The sequence below is a fragment of the Panthera pardus genome, unplaced genomic scaffold (genome assembly GCF_024362965.1).
Source record: "Panthera pardus isolate Hobbes unplaced genomic scaffold, ASM2436296v1 HiC_scaffold_7, whole genome shotgun sequence".
Lineage (NCBI taxonomy): Eukaryota > Metazoa > Chordata > Mammalia > Carnivora > Felidae > Panthera > Panthera pardus.
Window position 1 is genome coordinate 15,888,753 of NW_026527002.1, and position 18,206 is coordinate 15,906,958.

At 39.1% G+C, this 18,206-nt stretch overlaps 1 long non-coding RNA gene across 1 annotated transcript in view; it reads right to left on the minus strand.

The window, feature by feature from the left end:
* Nucleotides 1-4,715, minus strand: part of LOC128775308 (uncharacterized) — a 10,292-nt gene extending 5,577 nt beyond the window's left edge. Inside the window, exon 1 of the long non-coding RNA XR_008419941.1 lies at nucleotides 3,583-4,715. This is a non-coding gene — a long non-coding RNA (uncharacterized LOC128775308). The remainder of the gene's footprint in view (nucleotides 1-3,582) is intronic.
* Nucleotides 4,716-18,206: the final 13,491 nt, after the last annotated feature.

The window sequence follows — 18,206 nt, forward strand, 5'->3', positions numbered from 1 at the left end:
ACCTCAATAAAAACTGGAAAAAATAATAAAAAATAAAATGAAGCCTAAAATAATTATATTACAGGGGCATCTGGGTGTTAGTTAAGTGTCTGACTCTTGGTTTCAGGTCATGTCATGATCTCACATCTTCAGGGGTTTGAACCCCACATCAGGCTCTGTGCTAGCAGCCTACACAGAGCCTGTTCGGGATTCTCTCTCTCTGCCTCTCCCTCACTCGTGCTGTCTCTGTCTCTCTCAAAATAAATAAATAAACTTAGAAAAATTAATAACAATTATATTACATGATTTATAATAAGATTATATATTCATATTTCATAACTATAATAATTTACATCCTATTTTTATTTCTAATTTTAGAACTGACACAAAGCATGAATGATTACATTTTGTGATCATAGTTAAAAACCAATGTAAATATAATAAACCATGTAATGAATTAATGACAAAAGTAGTGAAATAGATGACAGAATTTGGAAGATAAATGAAGGGGTTAGGAAAAGGGTGAAGGTTACTCTGAAAGAGAAAATGACATCATCCTACCTACAAGGTATGTAACATCAGTTACCTATTGCTACATAAGAAACATCCCCCCCAAATTTAGTGGCCTAAAGGCCAATACACATTTCTTATCTCAGAATGTCTATGGGCAAATTAGTTGAGTGGTTCTGACTTAGGTTTCTCATGAGGTTGTGGTCAAGAAGTTGGTTTCAAGCTGCAGTCATCTAAAGGCTTGACTAAGGCTGGATGATCTGCTTTCAAGATGGCTCATTCACATGGCTGGCAAATTTGGTGCTGACTTTTGTCAGGAAGTCTCAGTTCTTTGCCACATGCACTTCTACTTAAGGCTGCTTGCATGTCCTCATGACAGGACAACTGACTTCCCCCAGAGCAAATGATCAAAAAGACAGTAAGGCAGAAGTTGCAACATCTACGCTGACCTAATCTTGGGAGTCACACACCATTTTTTGGCAATGGTTACACAGATCAACCCTATTCAATGTCAGAAAGTCCATGAATACAAGGAGGTGAGAATCACTAGGAGCAAGGAATGGCTGGTTCCATAGGGTATTAATGGATACTTTCTAACTAAGGTTGTTGGAATAAAGAATAGATGTTTAAGTATATTATTTAAAGTTCTAAAAGTAACCACCTCCAAAAGAACACAAAATCATATAACTAAGAAACTCAAGGGGAGAGGTGGGAATGGGGAGAAGGGGGGGAGTCATCTTCCCCATGAGGACATTGATTAACATAGCCTAAAGTTGATACATCAAGAAACAGAGAAGAGGTGCCTGGGTGACTCAGTCAGTTGAGTCACTCAGACCCTTGATTTCAGCTCAGGTAATGATCCCACGCTTCGTGGGATTGCTGGGCTCTGTGCTGACAGCATGGAGCCTGCTTGAGATTCTCTCTCTCCTTTTCTCTCTCTGCCCCTTGCCTGCTTATGCGCACTCTCTCTCTTTCAAAAATAAATAAACACTTTTAAAAATGGAGAAATATGAATATTATTTACTCTGGTGATAGCCATCCTTAGAATGAAAAATAGGAGCATGTGGGTGGCTCAGTTGGTTGGGTGTCTGACTTCAGCCCAGGTGGTGATCTCACAGTTCATGAGTTGGAGCCCTGTGTCAGGCTCTGTGCTGACAGCTCAGAGCTTGGAGCCTGATTCAGATTCTGTGTCTCCCTCCCTCTCTGCCCTTCCCCCGCTTGCATACTCTCTCTCAGAATAAATAAATAAACATTAAAAAAAAAAGCATTAAAAATAGAACAGTTAAGAAGCAACTGCCTCAAAAAAGTGATACTAAGAATAGCATGGGAGATTTTTTTTTTTAAACGGTATGATACCAATCTATTTCTTAAAACTATGTGTATGTTTATTTAATAATAATGACTTAAAAAGTATAATTTTATCTTCAGGACGTAAGCATGTTTTTTCTATGGTACACATGCTAGGATTAACCCAGAAACAGTATGCTGAGGTCCAAGAATCTGTTAAAATACTTCCCCTGCCCCATAGCTAAATGGTCACACTGACATATGCTTAATACAGCTTTTAATGCTGTAAAATAAAACACTGTGCAAACAGTAAACTTGTTTGGACTTTTTTATGCTCTAGGGTAAAACAACTCTTACAACGATTTGTTTCAGAACTTAAGAATTTGCTTACTTCCCCCAAATGCACACTCACTTTCTTTAAGAAATGTCCTTTTTCATGTTTTGCAAGTCCTAAAATGCAGTTGAAAATAAAAACTTTTAGTGAAAGATTATATTCTTAAACTTGTGGTGCTAGGGGCTATTGACCATTTTAGGACCCGAATAAGAAATAGAAACTAGTTTATTGCAGAAAACCAATGAAAGTATATCGCCCAATAGAAATTTCTCTGTCAAACATATCTTTAACTAAAATTAACCTGGTGAGGGGCGCCTGGGTGGCTCAGTCGATTAAGTGTCCAACTTCAGCTCAGGTCATGATCTCACGGTCTGTGAGTTCGAGCCTCGCATTGGGCTCTGTGCCAGCAGCTCAGAGCCTGGAGCCTGGTTCGGATTCTGTCTCCCCCTCTCTGCCCCTTCCCCACTCACACTCTGTATCTCTCTCTCTCAAAAATAAAATAAAAACATTTAATAAAATAAAAATAAAATAATTAAATGAACCTGGTGAGTTGATTTCTTGGGTGGGAGAAGAGTGGATGGGATGATAGAGTAGCCAGCTTACTGGACCTCACCCCAGAGAGAACAGCCCAGCACTGACATGTAGGTATAACAGGGAAGCAGTTGCTTCCAAAATTTAGGATGGGAAAGTAGACACCTGGGAAATATTTTCCATACAATATTTGACCCAATGTGGACAGTAGGAATTACCCAAGCTGCCACAAAGTGTCAGACAAAACAGAAGAAAACTGAGTTAGCCTAACAAGTCTGTTAGGGCCCTAGGATCAATCTGGCATTAAGTCCCAAACAGAGTTAACCATCTAGAGAATGGTTGCTTTTACTCAGGCTTCTTTATGGATTGTAAGCCTGTCACATTCCACTCGTTTCATGAGCATCATCTACAAGCCGCACTAAAAATTAATTAGCAAAACAGATTCATCACTGCGATTATAGGACACAGAGAGTCTAGAGTCGGGAATGTAATGTCTGCCATAGAGCTTTCTGGCTAGAAAGGCCAGAAAGACAGGAGTGCCTGACCATAATGGGATGATTAATCAAAGTGGCCTGAGCAACTCTTCCATGGTAAGCCCACAGTAAAAGAGGAAGAGCTGCAAGGCATAGTCACAGTAAAGCACAGCTCCAAACAACGTGATAAAACTGTAGAAACAAGGGTAGAGAGGCCAATCTGATACATCAATCAGAAATGGAGCAGCTAATTTTAAACACATGAAAATTTTATAGGCTAAGAGCTTCAACGGCAGACATTGACAGGGCCTAAAAATCTCACATGTTATTCCAAACTAAAGGACACTGTTAGACACAAATTGAGGCAGCTGCCAGTGATCACCCAGGGTCACGTCTGCTCTCCACGGCTCTCTTAACAGCTCTGGCCTCCCGCTGGCCCCAGAGGTAGCACGGAGCTGGCTTACTCACATAGTTCCTCTCCCACCCTGGCCATGATGCTGGTCCAGGGTTGGACACTGGCCAAACCTGTAGCTGGGATGCAGACTTCATATTGCCTCTCAGAGTGGCGAGGGGAGGATTCTGGAGTGGCTTGAGCTTTGTTCCCTGCCATTCAGGGAAAGGACTTCCGAGGCAGTCTGCAGAGGCAAAAATGAAGTCAGTGTGTACACAGGTTCCAATGGCATTCAAATCCCCAGATGCAGCCGGACCTGCGGCTGACTCTATATGAACCGATGCATTCTTTTAGCTTTAACTAAAGTTGGGTTTTTGTCGCTTGAAAGAGGCTTACTGTCGATCATCTGTGTAAAATAGTTTATTGAAGAAACACAGCTCTTAAGGGGAATAAATGTAAAACAATTTTTTTTAAGTATCGCCTGAAGCTATACTACTTTTAGTCTCTCTCTCTCTCTCATCTTTTAAAGATACGCACAAATTAAATTCCTTTCAGTTTTTATGGGAGTCAGCAAACTTTTTCTGAAAAGAACCAGATAGTAAATATTTTAGGCTTTGTGGGTCACATGTGATCTCTGTTACATATTCTTGTGTATTTTGCAATCTTTTAGAAAAATGTCAAAACCATGGACTGGAGTTGGATTTGACCCATGGATTATTAAAACAGTTCAGTTTTGAGCTTCAGTCTCATTTTGGGAGAGGCACGTGCCTGCCGAGTGTGCTGGACCACCAGTATGTGTGCTCTGACACTGAGCAAATTCTGAAGCTACTCACATAGACAATTAAGTAAGTCGAGGTAGTCCAGCATGACTACCAAAGCCAGGACCAGGGTGAGGAAAGCAAGGTGCCCAGGACACAAAAGTTAAGGGGGTTCTCGTGCTTAGGTGCTAATCCTGCATTTGTACAAACCTAGCACTGAGTGCTTCCCTAAATTTTGCACCATGATGCCATCCCTTGCCTCATCCTTCTCCCGCCCAGACTACCACCATCTAACTGCTCAGTCTTAAGAAGAGGGGAACTGGCTGGCTTGCTCTTTTCTATGTTTGTTGTTTGCTCAGAAAGCACTGGGCTCTTGGCCCTGGCTTCTCCTGGAGCATAACCCACTCTATATATTCATATTATCTCAGTCCATGAATCACCCCTACCCCGAATGGGACCTGGGGGCAAAGGGAAACCAGCCAATATGCTGAGGCTCATGCTTTTACTGTGTGGTGAGTAACATATGCAATTTTTTGACCCAGGAGTCTAATGTCTTCTGCCATCAGACACGAAGGCTAACCTGTTAACTTGCAAGGTAAAATCAGACCCTCCATAGTTCTTAACATTCATATCTGATGCAAAACCCCATTTTTGCATCCCTACCCCTAAATCCATCTCAATCATGGGCTGGATGGCAACTCCAGAACTCGTAACAGTATCGTCTGTCTTTGTGATACTCTCTCCCTTTCCTTCTTTAAGTCTGGTGTTGGGGGCAAGGAGGAAGAATGAGGGAGGTAGAAATGTATAACTGCTTGCCTGGTGGTGGTGATAGGAAGGGTCCCTCATTTCTATTGACTGGACTTCGTTCTGTCTCATGCTGGTGGTCTTCTTGGGCTACTGTCAGCTTCACCTCAGCCCCTTAAGGGAGGAGGAGCTTGTCCCTTTGACCCATATGTGATAAATGTCCTCAAAGCCCCTCTTGAGGTGGGTTGTCTTCTCATTTGACCTAGGTAATTGTACAGTTCCTGTCCTTCCTTTAACTTCCAAGTTCCTTCTCAAGGAGCCCAAAGAATCTCTAGAGAACTCTTCCATAGCCTGAGGGCTGTGCAAACCTAGAGCAGCGTGGCGGCTCCAACCCTCTTCTATGTAGGCACTCGCTCCACATCCACATCAAGGTCCTTTCATACTCTGCTGACACAGGCTTCTCTTGCCGACCTCTTGCCTTCAGAGACCTGTAGACAGAAGCAGATAGTAGTTTCTACGTACACAGACTGCTCCAAATTCTATGGGATGTATTTCCTGCTCTCTCTAGGCTTTGTTCATGCTCCACTGAAGTGATAATAACAGAAGGACCTGTTAGGACTTTTGGTTTCAGACTGATTGTCTTGAAGCCACCAATCCCACTCCCCAGGCTTGGAAGAAACCACTAGAAGGAGAGGAAGAAGTCCTCTGCTACACTGCTTTCCCTTAAGGTCAAAATTTCACTCCCCCTTCCTCAGACTTCTTTTTACATAAACTTGTGGGTGAAGGAAGTGGTTAATACAATAAATTCAGAATTTGGCAGTGTTGGACAGTAGAATATGGGAGAATTTAGTACCCTTTGCTCTCAGCTTTGGGCCTTGCCAGCAATTCTTGAATAACAGGAAAATTCCTATTGAATATCACACCCACATTCATGGACATGATTAAAGACATGGGTCTTTTTAAAGCAATCTCTACACCCAACATGGGGCTGGAACTTACAACCCCAAGATGGAGTCACATGCTCTACTGACTGAGCCAGCCAAGAACCCCCTAGGGTATGGATCTTTTAAACACACTGGAAACGATCATATGTGACAACTTTGCAACATTGTTAGGTTCCATTCTAAAATAAATCCCACAATGGGAAACTTTGTACTATTTTCATAGGCTTTAGTATATATGATGATAGCACAAACAAAAGCTGGTCTCAAATTTAAGGCAAACTTTTTTTCAAGAGAAATTTATAATACATTCAAACATATTAAACAGAAAAGACAACTTCAGAAATTGGGAAAACAAAAATTTCCTTACTAGAATTATAAAACTGTTTTCTGACTTAATAGAGTGCTTATAGTTACTTCAGTATTCAAATTACTTTATTGTCCTGTGCATCAAAGGTGATACTACCAAAAATATCATTTTATGTAGTTTTAGGGTTGGCCTCAGAAGGGTCTAGATCGTTATAGCAGTGGTTCTTAAAGTTCAGCCTGCATGCATCAGAGTCCCCTGGTGGGCTTATTAAAACCCTAATTGCTGGACCCTAGCTAGCCCATTTCTGACCCAGTAGCTCCTGTTGGGTGGTGTCAGCATCTGCATTGCTAACAAGTCTCCAGTGACGTCAATATTGCTGGTCTGGGAATCAAACTTAAAGAACCACTGCCTAGCGCATCATTTTCTAGCTCAGGGCAGCCCAGGGGCCCAATCCGTCCTTTCTTTATACAGTTTTATTATAACACAGACACACTCATTTGTCTACAGATTGTCTATGGGTGCTTTGTTGATACAATTACAGAGCTGTGTAGCTGCAACAAACTTTATGGCCTGCAAAGCCTTTTTCTGGTCCCTTGCAGAATATTCACTCTTGGTGAATTTGGTCCTTTATAGGAAAAGTTTGCTGATCTCTGGTCTAGAGTATCATCTACGAGTGCATAGCCAACTCTGCCACGTAGCCTCCTGGATTGGGCAAAGGATTATAGAGGATAACCATACAAGGCTGCTGCCATGACTAGGGCTTATTTCATTAATTATACAATTTGATTAAATTGTACAATTGCCTTGACTTTGTATGGGTCACTTGTAGCTATCTACAAACTTTAAAATATTTGCTCAAAACCTTGCTTTATATTCAGGTCATTATTTTAATTCCTTTAATGAAAAAAAAAAATGTAATGTCTCCATACACCTTGGAGGATAAAAAAATGTTGCAATTACCTATGTTATCCAGTAACAGAGGGACACTGGAAGGATGCAACATGTACTATAGCGGAGTTTACTTCTCATACAGAAATGTACATACTAGGAAAAAAAACATCATAAAGTCAAAATTATGCTTGGAAATCTAAGTCACCTTTAAAATACAGTATACAACATTTACAGACCATGTTGGAGGCAGACTCTCAATATGTCCAACACAGCCAATTTTTCCTTCAGCATTCAAACAGATGGCTCATTCTTTGGGTGAGCAGCAGATGAAGTAGTTGGCTTGTATTTGAGGCCATCTTGTATAAAAAAACTTATCTTTAAACACTAGAATCACACCCTGCACAGTGAGAAGCTCACACTGTAAGGCAGAGAATCTATGACCAATTGAGGGAGCTATAGATTAACATCTCCCTTTTAACACTCAGTCTAGGGGAATACTCGAGAGAAATGGTAGACGGAAGTGACTACATGACTTAAATTCTCATTATTCTCTATTATTCCTCTCTGGCCCAGCACTCCAGTTGGAGTCATAAAATTTGAATGTATGGGACTCCCCTATGTTCATGAAGATTCTGATAATGAAATAAAGGTGTTGAAATGGTGGCTCATATCCCACTCCTGGTACCAATTTCTGTTATTGATTGGCTCAGAATAAGAAACATCCTAGGTAAACTTAAAGGACAAAGATTTAAGATATATCAGCATCAATAATGGCACTAGTGGGGCGCCTGGGTGGCGCAGTCGGTTAAGCGTCCGACTTCAGCCAGGTCACGATCTCGCAGTCCGTGAGTTCGAGCCCCGCGTCAGGCTCTGGGCTGATGGCTCGGAGCCTGGAGCCTGTTTCCGATTCTGTGTCTCCCTCTCTCTCTGCCTCTCCCCCGTTCATGCTCTGTCTCTCTCTGTCCCAAAAATAAATAAAAAACGTTGAAAAAAAAAATTAAAAAAAAAAAATAATAATGGCACTAGTACTTTGATATTTTTATCTCTGTTTATGTCAGGGCTTGTTAGCTCCAAAAAATCCAAGCTGAAAGTTGACTGGGTCATTTCATCACCATCCATCATCTCTGACCCCCAAAGAGTCATGGCCATGGCTGAGTAAAAACCATGGCAAAATGAAAAAAAAAAAAAAAGAAGAAGAAGAAGAAAGAAAAGAAAAGAAAAGAAAAAGAAAAAGAAAAAGAAAAAGAAAAAGAAAAAACCATGGCAAAATGAACACTCCTATTCCACATAGACAAAGCTGCCTTGGGCTACTTTCCTCTGACAAAGGCAACTTACAGGCTGTCACTTTAAGGCTCCATCCTTATTTAGTACAAATACCAAATACCAAGCACTTCCAAATGATCACAAAGATTATTTGAAGGCATTATTCACTTTTCATGGTAAGTTCACATGAAGTTGTTTTTAGAAAAACAATAAATCCTTGGTTAAAAAATTTTTAAAGATTCTTAAGTCCAAGTTTAATAAAATTAAAATGCTACCTAAGCTGAGCCTCACACAAATCACGTGAAGATAGATATTAACCTTATCTTGCATATGAGAAACTGAAGAGCACAGTTAAGTCACACAGGTTTTAAGCTAGAGCTGGACCCTAAACCGAGATCTCCTGGTACTCTAAGAAGCTGAATTGATAGGTAAGTCAACAGCTAATGTTGGTGTAATCATAATGGGAACATGAAAAGAATATAAATTAATTACTTTACAATTACTTTAACTGTTGGATGTGTAAGTCCAAAATAGGATAAGGTAAAACAGTCTGTGACTGGAGCAGCCTCCAGCCTCAGGAAATGTAAATTTTACAGTTTCAACAATTCATGTTACAGGGCTAGTGAAAATGAGGAAGCCATCTCTATCTTGCTAAAATAGGATAACGAAAGTTTAGAAGGTTCTTGTACCTAGTAACACTACCTTTCCCTTAGCATATTATTCATCTACGGTCAAGTGAACCAACTGAATTGTACCCTTTTCTTGTTTTTGTATAAAAAATCAGAAATAAAGTTTAAGGCAACTTGGGTTCATTAGAAAAATGGATGGCTTAAAATTTTCAAAATTAATGTAAAGAATTCAGTATACTTACTCATAAGTCATTATTCATTTGATTCAGTTTAATAAAATGTAATTGTTTCTTAAATTTAGTGCTTATGGGTGGAGATTGTTTAGACTGACCAATCCATCTTCCATTAGAACATCTGTCAATGATTAAAGAAACATCTCCCCATTAATGATGTAGGACTTCATTATTTTCTAATGGCTACCAGAATTTTGCTTTGAAAGTTAATGAACATATAACATAAAAAATCTTCTGCCCCAATTTGTTTTAAAATCTGAGCCCACTACTGATTCACACTAAAAAAAGTTGTGAAATATCTGATCTAAATTTACATATTTTATGAGTCAGCATAAAAAAGTATGTACTATTGCTTGTATGCATTCAATATATTTATTATCTGTGTTTCTCTACTTGCAGTTTGGACAGAACAACTGTCAACATTTGGGACTGTCCTGAGCACTGGAGGACATGTGGCATCTTTGGCTCCAGTACACTAAATGCCAATAGTTCCCTGCATTTCTATAACCAAAGCAGTGTGGGGGCACAATCCATGAATGTGTCCCCAGATGCTGTGAAAACACTACCTACCACTCCCTTCATCCCTTTCGAGAACCACTGTGACAGACATTATAGTAGACGTGGACAAATCTGGCAAAGAGCCAGTTCTTTGGAAAAGGTCTTTAGGAGACTAGACAGGTTCAATGCAAGCTTTAGCTTACTTTTGCTGACTTCTTTATTATTGAGCTGCATTTGATTCTCGAATAATACATCCATATGATATTATGAATAATGAACACTGTTTATTCTAGTAGATACTTGTGTTCATCTAAGCCAAAGAAGGTTCTGAGTCAGAACTCTAAACTCAGGAATTGTACCCCTCTCTTCCTATCGTGGCTGCTACCTACCCCTAAGCACCACGTAGGATTTGGTCCTCTTTTTAACCTGAAAGAATAAAATACAATGGAAAATCAGGTTATCTCTATTTATAAATTTCACATATCATCCAAGATTTTTCTTTAAAGCAATTCAGATTTATTAATATTATTGATTTTATAGAGCACATTTATGTATCAATTTCAGACTTACTTTTGTTATGCCTGTACATATCACAAAGATATTACACTACAGAGCCTTTGCACAATTATGTATATGAACTCCAAACCAGAAAGCCTTAACTGAATTAAGACCGCATGGAGGCAACTTTATTACGACGCATGTGAATCTGAAATCTAAAAAGTGGGTACAGAATCAATCTGCTTTCACACTTTTTCTTCAAAAATTCATCTGCCAAAAAAAAAAGGGAAGGGAGGAAAAATTTCATTAAAAAATTTTCAAGTCTTCAAATCGAAACCACTCCTTAGCACACAGCCATAGAATCTGTTTTATATAAGCTTGTATCGAAAATAATCCAAAATATCCATTACATTTGTGTATTTGTTACAAATTGCCATGTACATTATAGATCCCTGTGTCTACATATGCACATAAACTGGCTATATTTACTGTAATAATGAGAATGCCTCTATAGAGTAAATGATACAATAAATGTTCAACTATTTTGAATGGTTGCTATTTCTATTTTATGGTCAGTGATATGTCTTCATTGTTTTGAAAATGTAGACAACTGAAATTAAGTTGTCAATACCATTCTTCTACAGTAAGCACTAATAGGTGTGTTATACATGAATACACCCTATGCATTTCTTTGAATCAGGGGAAGAAAAATAATAGCTATAACTTGCTAAAAAAAAAAAAAAAAGTCATAAAATACCTGCCATTCTTGCTTCTAGTTTTTGATTAATACTTTTAATTTGGAGAATTTAGAAATATATAGGAAATGTGTGATACCCATTAACCAAGACCCATAGACAAACATAATCCCATGTCTATATAATAATTGGAGTTGTAATTTATAACAGATACCAAATACAATGCAAGCTTGTTACAAGTATCAAAAGCTTCCTCATCCTAAAACATTTATGTTTTGAATAGTTGCTAGCTCTAAAATTTTTATATCCATTGTAAGTATTCATTTGCTTAAATTTAAGCTTTCTGTCCATCAGTGCCTTGAGAAATTTTTAAACTATATTCTTGACTTTTTAATATCTTTTTACTTTGATCATGGTCTAGATTGTAGATACCTGGAAAATCCAAACATTTGGGGGTATATGTGTTATTGAAATATTTCAGAACAGGTGACACTATTTGGAGCTAAAATAAATAAAATTTCAAGGTTAAGAAACTCCAAATCTATAAAGAATATTTGCCATCAAATAGGTGGCATGATGCTTGATGCTATTTAGGGAGGCCAGAGTACCCCAACGATTAAAACAGGAAACACACGAGACATAAGTGCAAGGGGAAAATGAGCACACTAAAAAACATAAAAAGCCACGTAACTAGTAAAATAGCAAAGATATTCAACTAACAACTAAGATTTTTGTATGTAAGCTTTCACTGTCAATTTCAGTGTGTGCAGTTTCTGAAACCAATTGGAGAAAGAGGGCTTTCCTAAACTGAGCAAAAGCTTAAGATAACAGCTCTCACAAGTTCTTCAGATCTTAAAAGTACAAGAATGAAGTCCTGATTGTCAGCCTTGAGTGCGTATTAGCATTACTACAAAGTTGTTTAAACAGACAAACAACTCCCCTCCCCCAAATAAATCCCCACCCATGCCCTTGCCCTATCCCCAGAGACTCTGGTTCAAGTGTTTGGAGTGGGGACACAAACAATGCTATTTATTACAAGCATGCAGGTGATCCTAATGTACCGACAGGGCTCAGACCCACTGAACTAGAGCAAAAATCAAATGAAAGGATGAGAGAAAGCTGATGGTGATCTTGGAGTCTGATCATCTGTCATGGAAATAGACTCATCCACGACAATACAAAAAATACAATTGACTAGATTAATAAGACTGAGCACATTCTCATTCCGATTTAATTTTAAATAGACAAGAGAAAATCATTCCCCCTGCCTTTTTAATCCACGAGGAACGTAAGAAGAGTAATAGAAGAAATGTCTTAATGGGTCAGTCCAGTAAGCTTCATTCAGCTGTACAGAAGGACCCAGAGGGGTTCATCTATCAAAGGCCAGTCCTTCCACCCCTACTCTGGATTCTACTTGCTTCTGAACCTATTCTACATTGAATGCTCTCTCTTCCATATCTCATCTCTCTCTCTTGAATCCACCCCACTAATATTTAAACATTTTAGACTCTCCTGTCTTAAAACACACGTGACTGGATCCCTGACATCCTTGCCCATGAATGCATCAGCACAGCTCCTCAAAGCAGCTGCTAACAGTCCTGGGCATCCCCTCTCATTATGAAATCACCAAGTTCTTCTTTGATACTGCCTAAAAAAGTCTCTCAAACAGGTCACCTCTCTCCATGCCTACTGCCACTTACCCAATTCCAAGCCACCATTGCCCCTGTACTGCAAGTATGGAGATAGCCTTGTAATCTGGTATTCTTAGATTCACTTTTCTCCTCCCAGGTCCCTTCTCCACATTGTAGCCGAAGTAAGCTCACTTTGGCAAATTACCAAACCCAAGCTTCAGTTTCCTCAAATGTAACGTCCTCCCCGCCCTCCCAGACTTTATAAGATTATTGTAAAGATCAAATGAATACTAGACAAAAGCAGTTGGCAACTGCAAGCCATAAATGGTAGCTATTATATTTATGAATGTACAAATACTTAATAGCAACTAAACTACTTACATCAGGATATGAAATATAATATTCAGGGACTAAATCAAAAGGCCTACAGAGTCTTGTTTAATCTTGCCCCCACCAACATTCCAGGCTCATCTTAGACCCCACACACCAGCCTCATAAAGTTGTTTCCTTTGTCTGGAATGCTCTCCTTGCCCCACTTGGCCAACTAACTCCTGCTCATCATTCAAGTTCTGACTTAAACCTTAATTTCTCCAAGAAACCTACCCTGATTCCCCCACCTCCCTTCCCCACGAGTATCAGGTCTCCCAAACCTTCTGTACTACTTCCTGATACATCACATTTGCCATTATCTGTTCCATGCCCTTCCTTCCCACTAGCCTGTGTGCCTCATGAAGGATTATGTCTGTAATCCTTCTAACAAGCACCGTGACTGGGAGAATATAGGTTTTCAAATACTTAGTAACGGACTTTAATGACATAACTGGAAAACACCCCCAAGTGCTCCAAGCTGTGGCTCCCTTCAGCAGGAGTGGGTGATTGCTGGCATTCACTTTGTCTCTTGAGCCTCACCAACCAGAAATACTACACCATGAAGAGTAAGGAACATACCTTCATTTTTTTATTTCTAACATAACTTTTTGAATATAAAAGTTAGATGTCTAACGTGACTTCTGTGGAGGTTAACAGCAGCTCCTTGGCTTATTTTGCTACTACAGTATTAGGAAATCATGTACTGAAGAAAAAACACTGATCTGCTTTCCTATCCTGGATTATTACTAATAGCTTGGTGATCAGGGTCTTAATTTGGAATACATTTTAACTCATTACTTTACACCAGTTTACACTTGTTACTTACTATCCAGTCACAGGGGGAGAAGATTCCCATAGACTGTCATCTCCAAGAATTTTACTACATATTGCTTCCACAAGAAGTTAGTAAGACTAGTAGTCCCTGTGTCAAGCACTATAAATATCTTCACATGTGTCTTTAAACATTGCTTTTTTGTGCTTAAGCTAGTTTTCTACTGAATTTAACTTAAACTAGTTCTCTTATCTCAGTGGGACCAGAAACACTTGGTTTTGTTCCCATTAGATACACCTTGCTTTAATGCTACGGGTCACATGAATCTAATTTTCAAAAAACACATTTTTGTTGCCTGGAGGAACGTGATAAATTAAAAAAATAAAATCAAAACTAAAAGTGTAGGTGCCTATGCAAATAGCTTGTTTTACAAACTTATGTTTTTACATACAAATTTTCTTAAAACACTATACTTTTCCTCTGATGTTCTGCACTGAGAGGTAATGATTCCTTTTTCCTTTGAAGTTGCTCTCTTAAAACGGAGTCCTGATTTCTGGCTCAACACTTCCACAGGATGCCTTAGGGTTTTCATCTACATTTGCTCTAACCCTATTATTTTATTCACTGGTAAGGTCAGTATGGCTGATTTTCCATGTATTTCCTCCCTTCTTCCATCTTCATTCATTTCATACTATCATTTTTAACTCATTTGATGGTACTTTCTTACCGATCAGTCTTCTAATTCACTTATCTTAAGCTAAAATTTCCCTTTTTTTCTTACCAATCGCAAAAATCACTTTTTCCTCTGAAAGTATATTTTGTATTGTCCAACTTTCTTCTACTGGATAACTCAAAATATTTGTTTGCACAGACTACACACTGAGTATTGTGTCCTAATAAATGATCTTCCTATCTGAAATATTTAAACATGGAAAAAATGGGTACCTACACAACTTACATTTTAACATCAAACTCCTTATCAGCAGAGAACAGGTTAGAAAAGGGCTTTTGAGGGGCACCTGGGTGGCTCAGTCAGTTAAGCGTCCTGACTTATGCTCAGGTCATGATCTCACGGTTCATGAGTTCGAGCCCGATATTGGACTCTCTGCGTCAATACAAAGCCCGCTTTGGATCCTCTGTCCTCCTCTCTCTCTCTGCCTCTCCCCCATTCTCTCTCAAAAAACAAAAACAAAAACTTAAAACAGAAAAGGGCTTCTGGGCCCATTAAAGGGCTGGAAAGAACCTCAGCAAACAGGCTGGTCCCAAAGCCAGCAGTAATGAGGAGACTTGGTTGGCCTTCAGTTTGGGCTTAAGTAAGGGGCAGTGCAAAAGAGGAAGCCTGGGTTTTGAAAGCGATCTCTGCTGTCATAATATACAAAATGAACACATTTGGGAATGAAGAGACAAATGATACAATGAGTGGTCAAGTGTACAGGAGACATCTTAAATGCTGAAAGAATTTAAAGAACTGGGAGACAGAATGGCAAGGGTCAAAATGGACAAAGAGGGCTCCATGGAATAGCTGGTTCTAGAAAACTAGAATCTGGTAAATTTAAGAAGAGAATGCAGTCCAGATGAGGACAAATTCACAATGCACTGACTGAAGACTAAAAATGTGAAACTGAACTAAAAGCGTCGGGTCCATCAGAAGGGTAGGACCGGTTACAGAGAATCTTGAAAACAAGAATAATTTGGTTTTGACACAATAAAAGTCACTAAAGATTTATAACTAGAAGAGTAGAAAATAAAAATATCTAACAGTTATTCAGGCAACTATTTGGTCACTAAGAAGGAAAATCCCAACCCTGATGCTCATCAATTGTATCTGACTCCACCGATCTATTTTCTCTTGTAAAATGACTATGAAACACCCTAGCTCACTGGACCACTGTGATGATCAAAGATAACACAAGTAAAGGACCCGGTGCTGACGGAGCCTGAAACACAGTAAGTGCTCAAGTAATGTTAAATGTTACTAACAAGGAGGTAGCAGTAATCTAGATGTGCAATAATGAAGATCCAGACAAGATCTGAACCAAAGTACCAAATACCCATCCCTTCAACATAGAAATACTACTGTAATCGCTCCACCACCACAACTCATTCGTAAACACTCCCCAAATGCTCGGCACACACAGCATTATGCTGTGTAGTGTGGCAATTACTAAAACATGAGACAGACTCCCTCCCCTTAAGGATCTTGATCTCAGTAGGAATATACTTTGGGAAAGTAATGGACCATAAAAGACAGATCCCAAATAAAAAGTGACATAGCAGTTAAGAGGAAGAAGGAGGGGCACCTGGGTGGCTCAATCTGTTAAGCATCTTTCATTTTTTAATTTTTCTTAATGGTTATTTTTGAGACAGAGTGCAAGCAGGGGAGGGGCAGAGAGAGAGGGAGACACAGAATCTGAAGCAGGCTCCAGGCTCTGAGCTGTTAACACAGAGCCTGATGCAGGGCTGAAACCCACGAACGAGATCATGAACCTGAGCCGAAGTTGGACAAAGGATCTGACTCTTGATTTCAGCTCAGGTCATGATAGCATGGTTTGTGAGATTGAGCCCTGCATCCAGCTCTGCACTGACAGTGCAGAGCTTGCTTGGGATTCTCGCTCTCTCAAAATAAAAATAAATGAGCATTTTTTAAGAAGAGGAAGAAGGAATCATGGGGTGAAAACTGTTCACAGGATTTGTATAAGAAATGTTGGGAAATGCTGTTACAATGTGTGAACTGCAAATATTTTTATTAAACAAATGGACAAATCTCTTTAGTATGTTAATGGCCTTCTATAAATCAGGTAAGAAAACTCAAATCTCCCCTCTCCTCTGCCAAAAATGAAAAAAGGACAGTTCACAGAAAAAATACTCAAACAGCTCTTATATATATATAAAAGCTCTTATTCAGAAGATATCCCTTTTTTTAGACAAAGGGCTAAATGTAGGATAATACACTTGGAGAGGCTGAAGAGAACAGAATTCTCATATCATTCTGATGAGAGAAGATACTAGAATAATCTCTAAGGAGGTAGGAACTATCAAAATTAAAGGCACTCTACAGGCTTTAACGTAGCAATTCTACATCTAGAAATCCACTCTACAGATACACTAAATACAGCACTATCTGTAATAGCAAAGGATTACAATCAAACCACTGGTTAAATAAATGGTGTAACATTAATACTGTGAAGCTGTGAAAACAGAAAGCTGCTTCACGCAAGGATATAGAATAATTTCTAAGATAATACTTCAAATGAAAAATCTAAGGTGCATGGCATTTTATTACATGTATGGGGAAAAAAATGAAAAAGTTGGTAAATTTATAGAATATCCTTGATGGGCACACAGAATTAGTAACAATGGCTAACCCTGGTGAGAACTAGGTGACAGTGGTTCAAAGAGAATCACTTTTCACTGTATACCTATTTTGAACACTTAAAAAATTTTAAGTGTTGGGGCATCTGAGTTGCTCACTAGGTTGAGCGTCCAACTTCAGCTCAGATCATGATCTCACAATGGGAGTTCGAGCCCCACCCTGGATTCTGTGCTGACAGTTCAGAGCCCAGAGCCTTCCAATTCTGTGCCTCCCTCTCTCTCTGTCCCTCCATGGCTCATGCTCAGTCTCTCAAAAATAAATAAACATTAAAAAAAGTTTAAAGTGTTGGGGCGCCTGGGTGGCTCAGTCAGTTGAGCAACCAACTTTGGCTCAGGTCATAATCTCACAGTTCATGAGTTCAAGCCCCACATCGGGCTCGCCATTGTCAGCCTGGAGCCTGCTTGGGATCCTTAGTTTGCCCACCCCACCCAAAATAAATAAACAACAAAAAATTTAAAAATTAAAAAAATAAAACTTTAAAGTGTAGTAGTTCCTGGTTGGCTCAGTTGGTAGAACATGTAACTCCTTATCTCAGGGTCATGAGTTCAAGCCCTATGCTGGGCATAGAGCTTACAAAAAAAAAAAAAAAAAAAAAAAAGAGATGAAAATTCAAGTGTATACTTCTTACTAACTGAAATGGATTAAAAGAAAACAAATGAGATAAATCAAAATGTTTAGTTATTGATATTATTTGTGTTGTAGGATGACAGAGGACTTGTTTTCTTTATGCATTTCTTTATGTATAGTGAGCTTTTTCATAATAAAATATTTTAAAGGAGATGATAGTATAAAGGAGGAAATTCCATGGGGCGCCTGGGTGGCTCGGTTGGGTAAGCGTCCAACTCCTGGTTTTCGTTCAGGTCATGATCTCACAGTTCGTGAGTTTGAGCCCCACATGGGGCTCTGTGCTGACAAAGCCTGCTTGGGATTCTCTCTCTTGCTCTCTCTCTGTCCCTCCCCAGCTTGTGCTATCTCTGTCTCTCTCAAAATTAGTAAAAATAAAAAAAAAATAAAAAAAAAAAGAAAAGAAATAAAGGAGGAAATTCCAGATAAGAAAGAATCTGAGCAAAGATCTAGAGGGTAGGATGAATACAAA